The 22,630-nt window shown below is 37.8% G+C and overlaps 1 protein-coding gene across 4 annotated transcripts in view; it reads right to left on the bottom strand.

The window, feature by feature from the left end:
- Positions 1–22,630, bottom strand: part of LOC134225227 (high affinity copper uptake protein 1) — a 155,615-nt gene that overhangs the window by 67,313 nt on the left and 65,672 nt on the right. For 2 of the 4 annotated variants that reach the window (XM_062705114.1, XM_062705117.1), the window contains exon 2: positions 9,664–9,688. The exons of the other annotated variants lie outside the window; for them this stretch is intronic. The gene's annotated coding sequence lies outside the window, so the exon portion shown is untranslated. The remainder of the gene's footprint in view (positions 1–9,663; positions 9,689–22,630) is intronic. 4 annotated transcript variants of the gene reach the window in all.

Here is a 22,630-nt window from a genome sequence, read left to right as displayed (position 1 = left end):
TTTGTTTAGCTTCAATTATTTTTATCCTGCGGTCAGCTAAAATCATTTGGTCAGGTTCGAAGTGGAGCGAAATGGTTTGTACAGCGTTAATATACCTACAGGGTTGCATCGAACACTCGAGCAATGCCTTATTCAGTGGTTGCGAAATCGCAGCCCAATTTAGTCGTCTCAATGTTAAAATTACAATAAATGATGTATTTTTTTGTTTATGTGAAAATTCAATAAAAATCACAAAAAAGGAAAGTTGAAAATCGGCACAAAAAATAAGGATAATTGATAAAACCAGGATGGTAGCTTTTCGGCAACAATGGTCCAGCGCGCAGTTTTTCAATTTATTTTTTTAGCTTCTTCCTGCCATCAATTTTACTTCACATTGTCAACACAGGAAAAGAAGTAAAGAATGAATGCAGTTTCGCTCGCGTAGTGCACAGTAAGCGAGCTGTTTTTACCGTTTTTTCTGCTGCTGTAGTTTTCACTTTTTTCCAGCCCATCATCAATCAATATTTCTGCCTCAATTTTATAATGGTACAGATCTATACTTTTTATAAGTACCTGCCTCCACAACTTTGGACGTTAGAGTTGGTTTTCAGAATTGATAAGCTGAGATGCCTAATTGTATTGGAAAAAATGCGCTTTACTGCCGTTGTCGATTGAGCAGTAATCAATATTGAATATGAAATTGCGAATAGCGGGAAGCATGGCAACATTCATACCGAGAGATACTTCGACAAATTGTTTTTATTTTAAACTCTCGAGATTCGCTCTCAAGTTCCTGCTGACTGTCCTTTTCTGCATTTTATAAAAACTGGAAAAGTCGTTCGAAACTTGAATCAGCTAACAGGCATCAGAACATCGGCTCCTGGGGTAGTCTTTTTCATCGCACACCTGACGGAAAAGGAAGTTGTGTTGCGTTGTAACGGAGTATTTCGTAGATTGCATTCTGATAGCTGTTATGTATGATCTTTAACTTTCTTACCCCAATTGCTTATGAATTTCCACCCATTTCCAAAATGATAAAGCATGAAAGCTATCATTGCCACGCCACGCCCATTTTCTCCGTTACAAGGAAAGGGAAGGTAATGGTAATGTGAAATTTACTTAACAAGAGGCCAGCGACGCTCTCATCGATGTCAAGTAGTTGGATGGTTGGTATAAAGGTATAAAGTTCGGGAGCATCATCATAAGCGATTGATATAAAAATTGTTAAAAGACGTTGGAAGGTTACTTCGCTAGAACATTTTTTTTGTTAAATAAATATTGGCTGTGCATATGCACAGCATGTGTATCAAAATGAACAAATTGATATGAAATTTACGAAAAAGAATCCACGTGTCTTAGAGGGACTCGAATTCTCAACCTCATAGATAGCCCCTACACAACAAGACCACTTGAAGGTTTGCGGAAAAGCCATCAGAATCCGAGCACCAAGTTCCACCGCGGTTAGCTCTTTTTTTTCAAATTGAATATCTTTCGGATGCTTGAGAAGATCGGAGTAAGCCTTGGCAGAAGTCGGGCGTGAAAAATATATAACCGATAAAAAGTTGTCAAAACCAGTGAATAAATTTTCAAAAAATCTGAGTGAACGCGTACATCGAGAGCGGTGTAGAGGACAGTTCTTTTAATCGTTGATGGCAGAACAAAACTGGACGAATAATGTACTGGATCAAGCTCGAGTAACTTTTCGGGCTCTGCAATGGCAGCCTCCTCTCTGAAGAAAGGGGATAATGAGTTTCTACTTAATTTAAACAACTTCGTATGCAGGATACAAGCATGTGAAAGTAGTGATCATCGACTATCAAGATCACGACAGGAACACCGAGTCTGTTAAGTACAATTTTCATTAATTTCGAATGACAAAATTCTAGACCCTACTACACCCTACTGATTTGTCTTCTACAAATCTACATATTCAAAAACTTTTGTTTTTCAATGTTTTTTTTTCGTTTCGATTGTCAAATTGAATTCTAATCAGATTCCGTACAGAGTTCTGTTTGGATTCCGAATGGAATTCTATTCGATTTTCGTATGGAATTGGAATAGAATCCTGTTCGGATTCCGAATGGAATTCCTTACGCATTGCGAGTGAAATTCTTTTTGAATTCAAAATTTACTTTTGTTTGTATTCTAAATGTTTTTTTTTCTAATTTCTAATAGATTCCTGTTTGAATTTCGGATGTAATACTGTTCAAATTCCGATTGGAGTTGGGTCTGAGTTTCGAACGGAGCTCTTATGAAATTTTGATTCGGTTTTTCTATTCGAACTTTGATTTGTCCGAATTTTGAACGGAATTTTTCCCAATTCCGAATGGAGTTTTGTTTGAATACCAACGGAAGTTCTTTCAGAGAGACTTTCAGCCAACTAGATCACAATATATATTTATTCTGGCCTTTGCTTGCCTTCTATTTGACTATCTTCAAATCTTTCTTCTCATAGCCTATTTCAAATATATCTCTTTTGTCAACTGACTTCCTCGCTTTCCATTTTGTTAGTAGAAAATGCATTTTAGACATAGCTAATTCTTTGAAGACTGGTAGAAATGCTAGTACCTATTAGGTTGGTAAGAAAATAGATCAGAGTGCGTTTTATATGATATGCTGATTGTTCGCGAGAATCAGAAGCTTTTGATCTGCTTGTGCGGTCGATATGTGAATAGATTTTATTAATCGCAATGCTGTACTTGGAAACATGCCTCAAAGACGTTTATTTAGGAGTATCAAATTTTCTGTCGGAATTGAGTGAAAAAAAGTAGATCATGTTTGTTTGTTGCTTGAAAGATAAATGTTCAGCATTCAGAGGTCAAGTACAGTCCTGATTTAATTAGTAGGCAGAACGATCTGCCACGGCCGGTCATGACATAATTTGTTCTGCTTTGTGCGGTTAGCAGAACGATCGCCCGATCATCGAAATGATATTCTGCTTTGTGCGGGTGAGTAAATTAATTAGAAAGTGAAGATGCAGTTCGCGTCAGTAAGCAGAACGATCGGCCGGTCATCGAAAATATTGTTCTGCTTTGTGCGGTTAGCAGAGACATCGGCTGGTCATCAGCAATTTTGTTCTGCTTAGTGCGGTCGGTAAATAAAATAATTAGTGTTCGTTCGATTATGTTTTGAATCGATCAAACTACACGCTATACACGGCATACCGTTTACCAAAACGAACCCTGCCACAATACCTACCCTACCCTAGTATATCTAACATCCCAATGATTTCTCGTGGAAGTGCAGATGACTCGTCGGTTTCTATCAAAGCGAGTATCATGTCAACATTTTCCTACCCATTCCTTAATTGACCTGCATTCGGACACGGCCGGCGCTGGTATTGCTTATTTTTGGGTCACCAGTTCTTACACATTGAAGATGATGTCAGTCCCAAACTTCATCTGTTGGTTCTCTGTGAAATTACATCTGATCTGGCAGTAACGGAGTAGCAACCGTGGGCGGTCAATCATGCTCATGCTCGGATGCTTGATTTGCCCAACCGTCACATGTGCTTTACTGTTCTATATCTACATTCAAGCGAGACCACATTGTTTAGGATAGAATGTGAAGTTCTCGATAATTATATCAAAAAAATGATTTTCGTATAGCCGAGTAATACCGAATAATATGCAATTAATTTAGACAATTTTTGTTACTTCGTTCTATTGGCCGATGATCTTCCTCGGATGGGGCGAAGGTATACAAAGAATACATACAATGTCTACTCAATGATGGAAATTTTACAAATCACGAATTTTAAGTTTTTTTTTAACAATTTTGTACAAGAACCTGCCAAAACCTATATAAGAACTGCGAAATAGTTAGATTCTTATGCGAAATTGGTGGATTCGAAATTGTTTAATTCCTATACAAAACAAGCTTTCATAGCTGACAAACAAATATTATAAGAAAAATTTGCAAAATTGTAAGGTCTCATACAATATTTGTATAAGAATCTAGCATTTTCGCATATGCCTAGTTCTTATACAGGTTTTCGTATGTTCTTATACAGAATTGAAAGAAAATCTAACAATCATCGGTTGGGTGTGGAAATTCTCGATGAAAGTATTTTATTTAGATTAAAATTTCTTCAGTAATTTTGTTACAAGTGTTTAAGCTTCTACATATAGACATATTTTCATTTTTTTTGGCAGAAAAATGTTTAAAAATTAATCCTAGGATGATGAAAACTGGATGAAGTACAATAGCCAATGATTTCTTTAACTCTAACTCTTGCCAGTCAGCTATCGAAAGAGTTTACACTTTTATTCCCTATTTTTTTAATATTCATGATTTGTCAAATCAATAAAAGCAGTGATAATTAGATTTAGACTCACGAAAACCTGATATTTTTGTTTGTTCTCCTTTTTCTACAATAGCTCGAACTGGAACTTGGCCTGCTTTTCAATTTAGTATTCTAAATTAGCATTCTTATCAGGATTTCCTCGGTTATTAATTGAAAGTTTTCCTTTTTTAACTCATTTTATTTTAATACCAAATTTTCAAAACGACTTATCTGCTTTTATAAACAAAGATTCAAATGTCGATTTGTTAATTATCTAATACATGCATTCATCTCTTAGACTAGGTGTTCCTTCCCTTGTCATAAGACGAGTTTATACAATCCCATTGAATTCCACCACTTAATTGTATCATGACACTTAATTGTATCATGTCAAGATACAATTAAGTGGTGGAATTTAATGGGATTGTATAAATTCGTCTTATGACAAGTGAAGACAATCCACTAAAAAGCTCAAAATAATTTTCTTATCAATAGGTGTTCCTTGTTTTCCTAACACTATCATGATTATTTGCTATGATACATTGGAAATTATTTTATTGGACATTTGATGCAATGTCTCAATATTAGAAATTCTATAAAGCTCATTGGTACTATACTACTGAGGCAACTTCAGAATCATTTTTAATATTTTATTTTGAATCCTTTGAAACATACAACATGGCTGGTCTAAAAATTTGTTTGTAATTCAAAAATTTGTAAGTGGATATAGACACTTTATATATTTGTTACATTTGGTATGAATGCCTTCAATGTGATTATTTTTTGATTTAGCAGAAGTCTTAAACATTTAGCTTCGCTAGACCAATTATTTGAAACCCCATTAATAGTGGCAATATGTCTGCTAGAAGGTTTCAAATAAGAAGCACTCGGCTTATGTGGAAAAATAATAAGCTGAGTTTTGGAAGCGTTCGGGGAAATTGAGTTCCCAACGAAGGGTCAAAAACATTCTCTTGATTGAAAATGTCTTTGAAGCTCCGCGTGACCTGATCCTCAATAGGATAAATAAAATAAAATAATAAAAATTTATTTCCCTCTTTAAACGCTAGAATTGGCTATTGAGGTTTTTTTAAAAGAATTTTCGTAAATTTCCAAAAGGGGTTCGAACTGGGATCCAACTTTGAGACATTATTCTCAAAGTTGGTATTTCTCAGAATAGCGAAACGATTTTTAATTTCATTTTGCAAATCTCGCCAAATAACTTTCAAAGCGGTATTGCCTGCACCTCACATTTTTAAGGGGGATCAGTAGCTGAAGATCGTCGTCAATAATAATCGAGTTGAATTTAATGTCACACTTAAGAATTATAATGCCTCTGGATTCGACAATTAAATTTGTCAAAGATAATAGAGCATTACCAATATCACCTTGGGTATCGAGAGGAATATCAACATCAAAATTCCTATCGATATACGTTTTATATGAATCCCAATCAGCTCTATGATAATTAAAAGTAGAGCTGTTTGGATTATAAATGGCTTCTTGTGAGATTTCAAATGTCACAGGAATGTGATCAGAGTCAAAGTCAGCATGAGTTACCAATGGGCCACACAGCTGATTTGAATCTGTTAAAACTAAATCAATTGTTGAAGGATTTCGACTGGAAGAAAAACAAGTTGGCCCATTGGGATATTGAATAGTATAATATCCCGCAGAACAATCTTCAAATAAAATTTTACCATTGGAATTGCTTTGAGCATTATTCCATGAACGGTGTTTGGCATTGAAGTCACCAATTATGAAAATTTTGGATTTGTTGCGAGTTAGAATTTGAAAATCAGCTCTCAACAAATTCCTTTGCTGCCGGAAGTTCCTTGAGGGATTCCTCCGGAGGTACATTGAGAGATTCCTCCAAAGGTTTCTACATGATTTTTTGCCTAAGTTCCATCAGGGATTCCTCCGGAAGTTCTTTCAGGAATTCTTTCAAGAGTTTCTTAATTAATTCCTCCGGAAGTTCCTCTAGAAATTCCTCCGGAAGTTTCAACAGGAATTTCTCCGGAATTTCCTCCAGGAACTCCTCCGGAAATTCCTACAGTAACTCCTCCAGGAATTTCTTCGAAAAACTTCCTGCTTCCTGGAGGAACTTTCTTAGGAATTTCTATGTTAGCTTCCGGTGTAACTCATGAAGGAACTTTCGAGGAAATTCCTGGAGGATTTTGCGGAGGATTTCTTTGAAGAACTTCCGGTAGAACTCCTCCAAGAACTCCGGAAGAGCTCCTCCACTTCCAGAGGAACTCCTCAAGAAACTTCCGGGAAAGTTTTTAAAGGAACTTCCGCAGGAATAGATCAAGGAGCTGTCTGGGGAATTCTTCAAGGAATTTCCGGAAGAATTCTTCTAGGAACTTGCGGAGCAATGCCTCAAGGAAGTTCCGAAAAAAATCCTCAAGAAATTCCTCAAAGAACTTCCAGTGGAATTCCTCAAGAATCTTCCGGGTGAATTACTCAATTGCTCCGGGGGCATTTATGTACGAAACTTGCGGAACAATACCTAAAGGAAACTTCTAGTAAGTTCTTGTATTCCAGAAGTATTTCCTGGAGGAGTTATTGCAGGAATTTTTAAATAAATGCAGCAACTTCCAGTGAAAATCCTGGATCAGCATTCAAAGATATTCCTAGAAGAATTGCCAGAAGAAGTCATTTCCAAGAAATCCTTTTAAAAAAAATTGAGGAATGCCTGAAAGATATCGCCAATGAATGCATACAAAAATTCAAGAAAGAATTCCTGAAAGAATTACTAAGAGCAAGATTACCGGGCGCGAGTATTAGCCGTTTGGCAGCGCAGTATCAATACTTGACACTTTACCGGTCGCTACTAAACACGCCGCTATAACAGTAGCGCGACTGACAAGTGACCAAATTTGGTAGCGGGGTAAGAGCGCTGCTATTTGATAAACTGTCAACTGCCAAACGTCACCGGTACGGAATACAGCAACCAAATTGAGAGCCGAAAATAGTGACCGATACGGAAACGAGTGACGAAACTAAAATGACAGCGCCGCGCGGGTGATTAAAATGTTCGCGACCGATAATGATACTCTAAAGTAACTTCTGGCAGAATTTCAGAAGAAAATTCTGAAACGCAAGAAGGAGTTTTTGGAAGAATTTCAAAAGAAATTCTGGATAATATTTAAGAAAGAATTCTATTCGGTATCCCTCAAATATACTTTTCTGTCAATTCTTAGCGGATTTTGTGAACGACTTTCAAGGGCAATTCCCAAACTAATTCCATCCACCGACCTTATTTAGGACACAATCTGTGAGGAAAACCCTGAATAAACCTCTGAATAACTTTTTAAAACTAAATCAAGACAACAGTACCGGATCAACATCATTTAAAACTAAGTTAACAAATATAACTGAAAAAAAGAATTTCAACGCGCATTTTATTTGAACAAATGGACAGTTTGGGTTTTCCCTTCTGCTTGTTTATTCAGCCCAGTCCCACCCACCCGCATGGTTTTGACAGTTGAAGTGCAGTTGTATTGGTGAACCTGGTTTGGGGATGGAACTAGTGCGAACCTAGTTCCAACCTGAGCGAATAAAACAACACTTTGACAGCACTTAGGTTGGAACTGGTTCCAATCTAGGTTGAAACTTTTTTAAGACGAATTCGACGAAAGCTTTTTTATGCCCGCCAGTGCATGAGTATGTATCTCGTGTGGCAAGTACAATGGATGCACTATGCCCAGGGTGTCGAGAGAGTTTCCAACCCGAAACCATCCTAGACCGAACCGAGAATCGAACTCACCATCTCCGGATTGGAAATCCTACGTCTTTGCTCTCGAGGCTACTGGAGACTTTGTTGTGAAAGAATAATTGTGCACTACCTTCTGCTCAATAAGCAAAACGATCCCTCTAGGATCCTCGAGCACACAAAACGTACCATTCAGTAAGAAGTTAATTATACTAAACATGTTTACTTAATTTTATTTAACGTAAAAAAACTAGTTCGATTCCACACAATTTAATTTACTTCCCCAAAGTAAAAATAGGCAGGGGATATTAGTTCATAATACATGATTGTAACCGTTCATAAAAAATCTACTCCTCTTTATTTTAGCTTATTTTAGTTGCAACCAGGGTTTGCAGAAATGACTCTCAATAGATAACGAACAACGATAAAATAGAGGCAAAAACTGTTCCGAATCATAACAACCCAAGTAACCGTAAGCATTAAAACGTTGCTTTAATATAGCTTTAAAGCTGCACGTAATGCTATCCATAAAATGCTTACCAGCTTTTGGTGCAGATGTAATGCTAATATAATGCCGGAAAAGGCGAATTATCATGCTATTAAAATGCACAGATAATAGCTCCATTACTGCATTAGTGATGCCAATATAGGGCTATGAGAAAAATGTCAAATTGTTTTCGCCCGTTGTTTCGGGCGAATTTTTTTCATGCTTTCGATGAGCTTTTGCGGTCAGCTGATCAGCTGTCGATAATGAAGATCTAACGAATGATATGAATAGGAAAATTCGAGCAAAACAAAATTTTGTTTTTATCCACCTTTTTAATATTTCTTAGAATTTGTATATTATGTTTATTCAACAGATGGTAATGTTTTGAAAATTTTCCTAGAAGTTGATGGTTCAGGATATTCTTAGCTGTGTTGGTGATGCTCCCATCCGCGAGAATTCTTCCATCACTACATACAAACGCTGAACACGTGGTCAATCGTTCATAATAGTTGATAGCATCGACCACTGCTATTAATACGCATATAATGCTAAAGTAATGCCTATTCAATGCTTATGAACATTTGAGCATGCAGCATTATCGATGCTGATATGATGCTATGTAAAAGTTTCGAAGCATTTGCAGTGCTGCTGCAATACAATGAAGCACCAGTAATGCTGATTTGAAGCTTGAAATTAATGCTTACGGTTACTTGGGAAGCCATGATAACAAATTTATCAAGCTTGTATACAAGTGCGAAAAAAACAGAATCGGATAAGCAGCCCCCACAGAAAAATGGTGATTCTCGCTTTGTTTTTGCTCATTCCGTGATGGTTACTGCACAGCTGTGTAGAACACGTTGAAATGCATCATCAGAGCCAGTGCTCCCCGCATTTAGAGCTTTCTAAATAAAAGAAATTTATCATAAAGCTTGGGAAAAAAGTCTCTCGCGGTATGCTAAATATCGTATATGTATACAGAGATGATAAGTGAGAGACTTGTGCATTCTCTTTAGGATTCAATCCCTGGTTGCAACGAAAAATAAGCGCCTGATAAAAACATACCTATAGACTATTGAAGACCCCGATGATTTGATAGCACATGGTATTTGTAACTGCGGATAAATTTTGCACATCTATGAGAGTATTGGAAAATGATCACGAAAGTTGTCATTTTGTTGCAAGACACAATACATTACTTACCGTATTGTGGAGAGTCTTTTGTTACCTAAAAAGATACACAAGAGGGGGAAGAATTAGAAAGTGTTCCTGTTCAAGATGAATACACCACTAGGTGTTCCAATCTGCCAAATTCACGATTCAGCCATCTTGGATTTTAGAATGGGAGAGCCAGGTGGTTTGTTTTCGTTTTTTACTGAAAATGAATTTATCACCCCGCCTTCTTCTCTTCCACAAACTTGGCAGATTGTAGCAGTGGAGCACCTTGTATTGTATTCATCTTGGTCCCGTTAGCGTTTCACGGTTCCTTGACTACGAAATGCAGTGTTTTGATGCTAAAACATTTCCCCAATGAAGGTGTTCTGAAGTGTGACTCGAAGAGGCTGTTCCGGTGAAACATCTGAAAAATATTTTGCTGGCAAGGACGATAACAGCGATCCGTCACGGAATCTGATCGTGTAAAAAAGTTGACTCATATTTCTCCACTCCGACGCAATACTATCGTTATTGAATTAACACAAAACCACATTTTCAGAATGACATACACAAACTTTAAATTACGATACTCTATCAGCTGAAAATTATAAAAATCGAAAATTCAGGATAAAATAAATAACGCACAAAGAAAAAACTTGACATGCGTTTTCAACCGCACCACACTACGATCCATTGCTGCCTCGCAGCTTAGTATTCATTCCACACACCTGACGGAAAAAAAGTGAACAAAAAGGAAAGGCTCCTTACCACAACAGGTTATGAACAACAGAATACTCTGAAGGTAGGTTCAGGTTTTTGAAGTCAATTTCACTAAGTAAGTGTTTACCAAATATTTGGAAACGAACTTGCGCATAAACTGGTCCGTTACATATCAGATGATAAGAAGTTCCATAGTCGAATTCGCAACTATTACAAACAAATGATTCAACGCGTGTGATAGTTCAGTCGGCAGTGACCTTGACTAAGACACTGCAATTATGTTTAGTCAGAGGTGCTAAATAGCTTGCTACTACCGGAGATGACTCCCGGATGTACAATTTTGTTGGATGAAATGAATCCAGGTTACTCGAATGCCATTTGTGCTGAGTGACTGCTGGAATAGCTGGCTTAGAATTAATAAAGTCATGTGAAGCTCCATTACGAGCTAACTCATCAGCCTATACGTTTCCAGCTATGGAAGAATGGCCAGGTACCGCCATAAAGTGTAAAGTATCAAATGAATTCAGTTCCTCAATTTCAATTTCAATCTGAACAGAAATATATTGCACTGCCCATAATGTGTTACTGCAGCGCGGATTGCACTTCACACATACTGTCAAATATTTCCGCTTAAAAGACAGTGCAGTGTCTACCCAGTGAGTGGAACTGTTCCAATCTCAGCTCATGCGAATAGACGCTTGCACCTGCTCTACCTTCGAGAAGGGAGTCGTCAGTATAACAAACTATGCGTCCGACATACTTCTCTCCAAATAGCCATATGACTAATGTATCACGCGGTGGGAATTGTGTTGAAAACAGGCATTGCAATTTATCCCATCATTCGATCTTCTGAGCAAAGATACTAATGATATGCTGTGATATCGATCTTAGCTATCTATCTGCTCAGTAAACAAAGTGCAATGTTTGCCATGGAGAAAAGTTTTTTCGCTGCTTTTGTTGTAGCAACGCCCTCGCAACGTGAACAAACCTCGAAACACGCTGGCTATCAGGATCATCATCAAATGCTCAAATGATAATATCTTTCCAGAGTGCTTTTTGATTAGGGATAATATCTTTGCACAAGCAAAGATGATATCATGTGCTCAGATGATATTGCAATGCCTGGTTGAAAATGTTCTATAAGGCAAACTACTAACGTGTGTTAGATCACTTGGAGGAAGGAAAACGAAGTGTGTGTAGAACTGCGGTTTACAGGATTCTCTTCCATAAATCCGAGCACCGATAATCGGTACGTACAAACAAAAATGTTTCTTGTTTGAGATGTATGTGCAGTGAGCCACATCGAAAAGTATTTCGAGAGCAGCCGTAGGAGTTAAAGATAACGCACCAGTCATTGCAATTAGACACATCCTTTAAAGATGGCCTAAGTTAGACTGAATTGTCCTCACTTCACCCTTTTGCCACCACACAAGACATCCATAAGTCAAAATTGGTCGTACAACTAGTGTGTAAATCCATTTGATATATCTGGGTTTAAGACCCCAAGTTTTACCAAAGTTTCGCTGCTTGGCATAATGTTGAATAGAGATGTCGGTTTTTAAGCATCTGGTGCATCCATTTGGTTATTCTATTAGGTAGCCCATGACAACGTGCGGCTTCCAACATTGCATCGAAAGACACGTTGTCAAAAGCACCCTTAATTTCTATGAAAGCACCGAAGCTTGATTGCTTTTGAGCAAATGCTTTCTCGATGTCGTAAACAACTTTGTGCAGAAGAGTCGCAGTGGACTTTCCGGATTGGCAAGCATGTTGACTAATATGAAGATACATGTTTGCCAATCAGTCATCACCAATGTGATGATCGATAATACGTTCTAATGAGGTTAGACTGATGGGTCTAAACCTCTTTGCTTCTTCACGAAGCAAAACTCTTTGCATGAAGCACGTATGACACAGGGGAAGAAGTAAACAATGTATGCAGTTTCGCCTGTATAGTGCAGAGTAAGCGAGCTTTGTTTTACTACTGCTGTACTTTTCACTTTTTTCTACCACATCATCAATCAATCTTCTGCCTCAATTTTGTAATGGTACAGATCTATACTTTTTATAAGTACCACCTACCTCCACAACTTTGGACGTGAGAGTTGGTTTTCAGAATTGATAAGCTGAGATGCATAATTGTATTGGAAAAATGAGCTTTACTGCCGTTGCCGATTGAGCTGTAATCAATATTGAATATAAAATTGCGAATAGCGGGAAGCATGGCAACATTCATACCGAGTGATACTTCGACAAATTGTTTTTATTTTAAACTCTCGAGGTTCGCTCTCAAGTCCCTGACTGTCCTTTTCTGCATACAAATTGGAAAACTCGTATAAGACTTGAATAAAATCCTGGATGTTTTTTTTTACATTAAACGGATTCAGCATTGAAAACATCTTCAATGTAGAAAAGTTGAAATTAAAGCGTCTCCAATGTATGATTCTTTTGATTTAGGAATTGCAGCAAATATCTCGAGAAGTCTGCTTTATAGGTACATTTATTAGCCATGGGAAATCAGACGTCCGTTCTGTGCTTTCGCAAAATGTTTTCCTCAATATTTCCTTGTTGTTCAGCAATATCCTTATGTAGTCGTTTAGCCACAAAGATTGGTCAGAAGCAACATATAGAATGACTGCAAATATATGTAAACATATGCTCAGAAACTTCAGATTGAAACTTTCTGTTTAACTTATTTAACTTTTTATTTTATTTTAGTTCAAGTACTCAAAGTTAGGCTTTGTTACTGGAGTATTTAAATGTGATAAGATTCTGTTAGCTGTTGTTCAAAATCTATAAATAAAAAAATTGTAGTCTCTATTTAATGATTCTTGATTGTGACTTATAATCTGTATCATGACAGAAATATCTGTTACATATATATCTATATATGGCAACACTGCACATAGCGGTTGCGTAGCTGATGGCCGATACTTTTGTTTTCCAGTATTTTGTTTCTTTTTTCACAGAAAAATTCATTTATTATGTAGATACGCATTAAGATTAATGCAACTGGAAGGCGGATCAAGTTACTTGTCTTAAACCCGAGTTGGAAGTTTTGATACATAACCTACCCAAGCAACCAGAAGTTCTGATTGTACTTAAATTTGTTCCTAACCGAATTAATTGGTTCGTGAGAACTTTGCTCGTGAGCTGCAGAAGGGCAGCGTGGCAGTTATCCAGGAAATATGTTGGCCCAAAACCGGAGAATGTGAATTCCGACCGGTGCATCCAATCGCCAACACTTCATTAAAGTACAGAACAAGGAGAACATGGAGGCTTCCTGGTGATCGGGGAGCAGATGAAGTGAGTTATCGGGTGGAAGCCGATAAACGACCACATTTGCGTATTAAGAATGAAGGGATAATTCTTCAACTACAGTCTGATCAGCATCTATGGCCCAAAGAATGGTGAGACTGATGACGTAGATTATGCGTTCTATGAGAGCCTTGGTAAGGTCTATAGAGAGTGCCCAACACATGATATAAAGATTGTCATCGTAGACGCTTCTTTCGCCCTGTCATTGGAACGGAAAACCTTCATTCCGTCAATGACGATAATGGTCTGCGACTTGTCACCGTTGTTGCTGCTGGAGGGATGATATTCAGCGCTACGTATTTCGCACGTAAGAATATCCGCGAAACACCTGGCAACATCCGAGTGGAGATGGAGACACTTGTTCACCACGGGCTGATAGACGGACGACATTTCTCGGTCCTTCAGAGGTCCGAACATGGACTCGGATCACTAACTTGTATCTAACACTTAGTTGCAAAAATTCGGGCGCGACTATCCAGTGTCACGAATTCACAAAATAACAGAACGATGGGTTTCAATATGCAACGCTTAGCAGTTGAAGGGGTTGCTGAATAATACCGCCAGAAGCTGGACGAGTGGATACAAGAGCCGTTGGCATACCTGGCGACGTCAACACTACAATCACTACAACAGAACAGGAATTTCTGCCAGGAGTCGGCTAGTGGCTGGAACTCGTTGCGATAGAAAACGGTATAGTCTAGCAAGAACAGAGAAGAAACGAATCCACCGCGGAAAGGGAAGGCAGCACGGAGAGAATATGATAGCTGAAGCGCAGGATAACATGGTTAGAAACGATATGCAGAGGTTGTACGCGACAGTTAATGTAGTGCAGCATAAAGACTAGTGCCCACAATGGCCAGGTGGAAGGAGCACGTTCGAAAATTTGTGAAAACGAAGGTGTATCACGGAGCAGCATGGACATAGTCGATAACGATCAAGCTATTGAACCACCAACGCTGGATGAGGTTAAGAAGACTCTAAATGAGCTGAAAAACAGCAAAGCTGCTGGGAAGGATGATATCCCGGTCGAGCTCTCAAACTTGGTAGTTAGCAGCTGCATCAATCAACTCACCACATTATTTTAAAAAAATGAGAGGATGAAGAACTATCTACCGGCCTCATATGAATACAATAAGTGCTGTGTACAATACTCGGAGGGAAATTGGAAAATGCTGTGGCACAAAAACAATTGTGAATCGTATAAAATACGGCAGATTTCAGTGGGTTGGTCACTTAGTACGAATGTCGGAAGAAAGATTAGCGAAAACAATATTCATCAGAAAACCGGGTAGAGGCCGGTGACTATGAACTATGGCAAGGCTATGATTGAACACGCTGGCTGCACGCGATGGAATCAGACCTGAGGATCCCAAACGTTCGGGAAACTGGAGGACCATTGCCCAAGACTGACGATTTTGAAGCTCTATAATACGCTAGGCATAGGTGGGTCGACGCTGTAGCCGGCTAGGTAGGTATATCAATAATTTTCGCAAAAAGAGACCATTTCGGCTTGATTTGTATCGGTTTTTCATTGCTATCGTGCGTGCGTGAGAAACAAAGCAATTTGCGCTCCAAAATTATGTTTTTGATTGTTATCGATATTTGTACATGTTATGAACTCAAGAAGTAGTAACCCTACAATGAAGTCGGTTTTACATGGGTGATATATGCCGTGTAAAACACCTAGAAAAAATCGTTATGAAACCGCGAAAATACCAGAATACGCGTTAAAAATCGCATACAAGAAGAAGTCTTATAAAAATAATTTGTATAAAACGGGCAAAGGGTAATGCCTAAGACAAACCGCGAATAACATAAGGCTTAAAGTGGCAACATTTTCCAGGTTCTTGAATAACTATGTTCCGTGAACGTAAACGACATAAGAAGTTTAAAAATTTAAGCTTCCCTTGGATAGTTATGGTTTTGTTACCTCTATAATTCAACAACGAATAATGCTGACGGTCACCAAAAGGGGTGGAGTTTCAAATTCAGAAATATTGATTATGCGTGTGATATATATTTTTCTATTGGTATGGCAAGTTCGCACCTGGCGTGGTTTCATACCAATTTTAACTTCAACCGGCAGCAAGAAGGCACCCAATGATGGCTGTAAGGGTAGAGAGAGCGCTGTCAACTTCACCATCGACCAACCGAACGACGGAGGAAAAGCAAATACCTCCACCAGCAGAACAACGTCCAGGATCGCTCGTTAGAAGACGGCGGTGGCGTTACCGACGGAAGCAATAACCAAACGGAATAGAAGTTTTGCTAATGCAGTACTCAATATGAAAATTTTCCTCATAACTCAGATTGTGAGCCTGAACACAAATGGCCTTTTCAATGCCCCCTACAATTCATATTAAAGTGTTATGTTGTAATGGAAATTGAGTTGTTTTGAGTTTCTTAGATTTTGCAAAAAGAACAAGTTTTCAGGATCTCCTAAATTTCAAAACACAGTAGTATCAGAATTGTTTGTAGTTGTCACTTTATTATCATATTGTTAAAAATTAACAAAAAATCTGTTTTTGTAAATTTGGTTTGTTAAGTTTTATTATAAATCAACTCTTTAGTAAGAAGTACAGTGCTCTGAAAAGGGGCATTTCTGTAAAGATGCTGAGCACACAATCTGAGTTTTGTACGTAAGTAATGCTTCTGTTGAACTGGCATTGGCACTTTAGGGTATAATATTTTGCTGCCACCAGCGACTTCGTCGCAATTAGCAAAAACGATGGTGGGTGGTTTTCAGTTTTCGGGAAGCTTGACTTCCCCATCGTCGTCCGGTTGATTATTGCTGAAGGGTGACGACTGCCACTAATACCGTTGAGTGCGCTGCTGCTACGGTCGTTGCAAAACTTGATAGAAGCTGAGATCCGCTGGTGACATCCGCATCGCCCTTACAATAAAGCTTTGCTTCGTTGGAATAATGTACCATCATAATATACAAGTGATTGGCTACACCTTTATCACGAACAATGAAGCAATTTACAAGGGTCAGACAAAAAGGTTGAGATAGACAAAATTTTGTAGAAATTCAAATTATCAGAATTTTGCATAAAATAATCCTATTCTGGTCATACCGAGACAATCGAACGCAGACACTCTGTTAATTCGCTGTCCTCATTCTAAATCTGATATCGGTGCACGGGCACCGGAGATGTTTTAGGTTTTCTGAGGGTATGTTTAAAATGCTTTTTTCGTCTTCTGCTTGCATTTCATGTGACATTTACTTTCATCATGTTTTATGCTTTCCCCAGAAACTAGAGCTAATTTGGATGACTGGATTAGATTTACCAGATTAAGGAATACTATTTTTGCGGTAGGGGTAGGGTTTTTCAGCATCGGATACCCTATTCCATCCAGACCAGCAGAATTCCCTTTGCTTTTGGCAAAAGGGTTGGTTTATTGGAAAACCTAGCAGGTTCGGCGGTACTCGAAAGTTCTGCAGCGTCAGGGCCCTACTGGCTATGAGCCTTTGAAAATCGGCTTGGTATCACTAACCGATGCAAGTGATGTAAAATATTCTTCATGTGCATTGGTCATTAGTCTCCAATGCACTTACCTTATTCTGGTATCCAGGGAGATGCCTCCTGAGCTCTCGGAGAGCCTTCCTTCTGGCTTTGACGGCTCGACGCGTCTCATCCAACCACCAATGGAGAGCTTTCCTGCCATGTCGAGTAGTGGTTTATGGAAGAACCAGCGGCGTCAAGGACGACACTGGAGAAGTTGGAGAGCGTTGTGCGAGAAGTTATTAGCGAGGTGCTTCTTTCTAACGCGCGTCGAATGTTCCCATCGATTGATACCTAGTCAGCGGCATCATTACGTTAGCAAGACCTCTTAGTGACCTGGATTGGGTACTGGTCAGAGGTGCCAACTTCATGAAATTATTTGGGGGCATGGAGGTTTGAAATTATTCAATTCAATGAAAACATCACAACACTTTCAACACTATTCAGTTGATTAAAAAAAAATAGCCCACATATAAAACTTTTTATTATCTGGATATTTTTGGAAATAAATTGATTAACCACTTCATCCAGATTCAACTTGTTAACCATGTCCTTGTAGAAGTGCAATAGAGATATGGAATTCAGTCGCTGTTGGCATATACTGGGTCTCTTATAGATGTTCAACCTTCAGAGTCCAGAAAACGATCGCTCAAGAGCCTCGGAATGGTGATGAATACCTTTACATGTTTAGATAATTATTGAAGGGGCAAAAAATGCGCCTATGCCGTAGAGATCAGGGGCAACCTCTTATTTTAGCACGGGAAGAAAAGACCGACTAGCAGTGGTAAAACCAATGGTGGCCTTTGCTGTTAATGAGGGGAACGAAATCTGCCTCCTCGAAAGTCTCGAGTAAGGCGACGACGCCACGCGGATGGGCATTCAGGTCCCCTACAAGAAGAAGGGCAGGGGGGAACTCGCTGATGATACTACTTACCATGGTTTGCAGAAATCGCTCTCAACAAATAATAATTAATGAGAGGCAAAAACCTCTTCGAATTTTTACTTAATTTATTTACTTCCACGTGTGTAGTGTAGTGAAGTGTTGACTTGACAAATGGATTGTGAGTGATTCGACTATGTGTCCAATTTGAAAATCTTGGGCTCATTTAGTAGCCGCTAAGCTGCGAAGGCCTACGGAGGCCCTTCGTAGCTTAGTTGGCTAAAGCACCAGTCTAGCGTACTGAGGGTCGCGGGTTCGAGTCCCATCGAAGGAAAGTATATATCTCCAATACATTTTTCAAATCATTATTTTCCACATAATGTACATAATACACTTCTGAGTTTTCAGGAGATCTCATCAATTGATTCATCTATATATTTCCCTTGGGATAGTTCGAACATCACGAAAATGCAAAAAAGTAGATGAGTTGCTACCAAATCTAGAAGGATCCTAAACAGATCTAGAGTGCGGCGCTGTAAAAGATTAACAAATTGGAATGTTCCGAATCCGTGCAACGCAGGGTAGGTTCTGCTGGTATGCAATATTTGTATTGGAATTATTATTTTAATTATAAATTTATTGAAAAAAATCACATTAGAGAGGTCGAAAAAGCACTTTGAGGGAATAGATCGAGTGTTTTCTATCATTTTGCATGTTTTTGCATTAATTAATACGCATTGCCGCCATTCTTAAATTTTTTTTCCATTTTTAATTTTTTTCCAAGAGGAGCCCTTGGGAAAAACAATGATCCGCAATGTCCGATCGGGCTAATTTTCGATTAAATTGTAATCATAAAAATTGTCAAATACTGTTCGTAGCGGATGTTTTATGCTTCAAACACAAAAAAAAAAGAAAAAACGGTGTCAGGCCATTTGGCCGAACGGGTCGTTTGGCAATCAACTCAGTTCGACGAATTGTGTGTGTGTGTGTGTGTATGTTTGTGTGTGTATGTCTGTGCCCAAAACACGTACAAAAAAATCACTCATTTTTTAGGCACTTATCGTTAACCCTTTTTGCATTCATTCTTAACCTATCCCTAACCTTATTGCAACAGATTGCATTCCACGCGGAATGCTCACATTGATTTTTATTGAGAATTGGCGGTACCGGATTTTGGGCTGAAAAGTTATGGCCAAAATACTATAATAGTATTTTTATAACACACGAGAAAGGCTCCATCACCGCTGGGTGGATTAATCTGAGTTTTTCCCTTTCTTCTCTCTTTTTTTCATACTTCCTTCTTCTTCCTTCTTGTTCACTCTTTCTTCCTTCTTTCCTATTCATTCTTCTTTCTTACTTTTTTCCATCTTCCTTCTGCCTTCTCCCTTTTACTTTCTTCCTTTTTCCTTCCTTCTTCTTAATTTCTTATTCCTTTTTTCTTCCTTCATTCTCCTTTCTCCTACCTTTTTCCTTCTTCTCTCTTTTTCTAACGTCTCTCTTCTTCCTTTTTTCCCCTTCTTTCTTTGCTTCCTATTTCCTTCTTCCTCCTTCCTTCTTGTTTACTCTTTCTTCCTTCTTCCTTCACACTTTTTCCTTCTTCCTTCTCACTTTTTCCTTCTTCCTTCTTCCTTTTTTCCATATTCTTCTGCCTTCTTCTTTCTGTATTCTTCCTTTTTCCTTCTTTCTTCTTCTTTTCATAATCCTTTTTCTTTCTTCCCTCTTCCTTCGGCCTTCTTCCTCCTTCCTCCTACCTTCTTCCTCCTTCCTCGTACCTTCTTCCTTCTTCCTCCTTTCTCTTTCCTCCTACCTTCTTCCTTCTTTCTTCTTCCTTCTCCCTTCTTGTTCCTTCCTTCTTCTCTCTTCCTTTTGCCCTCTCCTTACTTCGTTCATCCTTCTTCCTTCATGCAAGACCATGATGAAGGAGGCTGGGTTCGATCCCCGATTAGATTCAGAAAGTTTTCTTTACTGGGTAATTTCATCGTGCCAGCAATGCAAAAATAACAAAAAAGCTCCGAATTATCGCAGTTAATAATATAATGCCAAGGAAAAATTGACAGAACTTTGAAAACTCTACGAGGATTTTGAACTTTTTACTAGTTTAAGAAAATATCTTTAAAATACGAAAGCCTGAGTGAAATTTGAAAACTGAATTCTTATCAAAATTCTAGAAATGAAAGACCTACTGCGTAGAAAGAAAACGAAATTAAACAAAAAATATTAGTATTGTACGCCTTAAAATTATATTATTTTTTGTGCTGAAGAATTTTTAGACGTTCTGGAGAAATGAAGAAAAGAAAACATTCATTATTTTTAAAACATATTAAAAAAATATGTGCCAAATATTTTCGGGCACGTCAGCAAGTTATAATTTTGAAAAATTGGTTCGTGGCTAGAAAAGGTTGGACAGGCCAGTACGTAATTAGTTTACGGCCTCTATGAACTCTGAGGATACTATGGACTTTTTAAAAACTGCAAAATATGTCGATGTTTCAATTTTAAAGAAAACTTGCGCTCACTCCTCTCTAATAGTACGTCAAAATGGAGGCCGAGTTTGTCACAAGAAAGCTCGTCGGTAGTTCCGATTCCTTTTGCCCATAAGAACATGATACATGTTATAGAACCCATCCCAAACATCATAGAACTGGCTCTGGCCAGTTACGAAATAGAAATATAATGATTTCGTCAACATGTTAAAAAAGATTCGGGTGTAATCGTTTGCAACATGTTTCAAAAAATCTAAAATAATTTAAAGAAAAATCACATGATAGTTGATATGCGTTAAATATTTAGGATGAGTGCAAAATTGAGAAATTGTAAATCGTGTAAAAACAGAATCCAGTGTATTGAAATAAAATTTTCTACAATTGTAGGGCAGCTTTTTCCAATCAACTTTGCAATATAAACTTTTTCTGTAGCTTTTAAGCTCACTAGTTTAGAGCAATTTTATTTACTAGGATTTGGGTGTCCCTCAAAAAAACAATATTTTTGATCTGCTCATTTTATTTTTTGTTTTTCACGAATGAAGACTTTTGGGGCTTTTCAAAACACGTGTTTTGCTATAAGAACATTGTCTGTATCTTCTTCCATTGTCGAGTTATATCAATTTACTTAAAAATATGTAAAATAGATAAAACTTGAGATATATCTCGACATAATGAAGAATATGAATTGCTCTTTCAAATACCGTGTAAACTTATTTTTTGGTCTACCCTAATCGGAGATATCAACTTTTGAGAAAAATGTAATTTTGACAGAAAAACGAATATAACTTTGGATCGACAAAAGATATTGACCATATTACCCATCAAAAGTAGCATATTTTATGCTCTAAAAGTCACCCGAAGACGACTTTTCCAAAAAATCAAAAACAAAAAAGTAGATCAAAATACTGTTTTCGGAGGGACACCCTAATCCAAGTAGGTAAATTGCTCTAAATCAGCCAACTTAAGAGCTACAGGAAAAGCTTTTTTTGGCAAAATTTATTGGAATAAGCTGCGTTACAACTTTGTAGAACATTACATGTCAGTATTCCGAGAAATAAAAAAAAGGGTTTTAATTTTTTTATATAATGGGCCACCCTATTCTTTGATAGAATTATAATGATGGTTTTACTATTTCGAACAATTTTGTAGAAGAACACCTTTTTCTAAAAAATAAAGTTTTGGCGTGAAATGCATCTTTCCGCGTAAATCTGTATTCTGGACCATAGTGCAGTGGACCTGGAATTTGATCAACTTTGAGTTTAGGGTTCAAATCCTGGATGTTGATCAAAATACATAGTTGAAAATAGTGACTTTTTATAAGAGAAAGTTACTTTAGTGACTTGAGCTCGAAAACAGAGACTTTTTAATAGCTAGGAAGGAAAAAGTGACCAATTCACTTAAAAGAGACCCACTACCAGACCTGCTATCAGTACACATACCCCCTTTTTTGTCAACGACTTTTGGATACCAACCCAAAAAAACCTCTACTGTGCATTGGTGTGTTCAATTTTGGATACTTCGGCTGTGGTTTGGTATCCTTCAAATTGGTGATGGATCGATCGAATGGAAGCTATTCAACGGAAGTTTGTTAAGTATGGCATTGCGTGATTTACCTTCACGCGGGAAATCTCCCACCACCCGAGAATCGATGCATGCTTCTTGGAACCAATACGCTACAAAAAACGAAGAACCACGATGAAAGCTGTTTTTGATGCGAAAGTTCTTACAAATGAAATAGATTTGCCTGCTCTACTTTCGGAGAAGAATGTATACGTTGCTTTTCCATCCCATCCATCAAGAGGACAGATTAAGTCAGATGAAGTCAACAAGTAATAAATGATGAATAACAAAATATTCAGAAACTTCAGCCTCAAAATTGCTCATGTAGTAAGTGAGCAAAACATCATCGGGGTTTATTTTTATACTTCTTAGAAATCTCTTCGTATATTTATCAATAAATTCGATCAAAATTTCTGCCGAGATTTATTTTATTTCAAAATTTGAACAGAAATTTTTTACTTTCTATTTTTTTTCATTTGTTTTCTGGAAATTTCTTATGTTATCCTCTAAGGCAGTCATGCTTTTTTTGGGCCTGTTTTTTAAACATC

Source organism: Armigeres subalbatus, chromosome 3, assembly GCF_024139115.2.
Source record: "Armigeres subalbatus isolate Guangzhou_Male chromosome 3, GZ_Asu_2, whole genome shotgun sequence".
Classification (NCBI taxonomy): domain Eukaryota; kingdom Metazoa; phylum Arthropoda; class Insecta; order Diptera; family Culicidae; genus Armigeres; species Armigeres subalbatus.
Note: the sequence above shows the minus strand (reverse complement) of the source record. Positions and strands in the feature narration are given on the sequence as shown.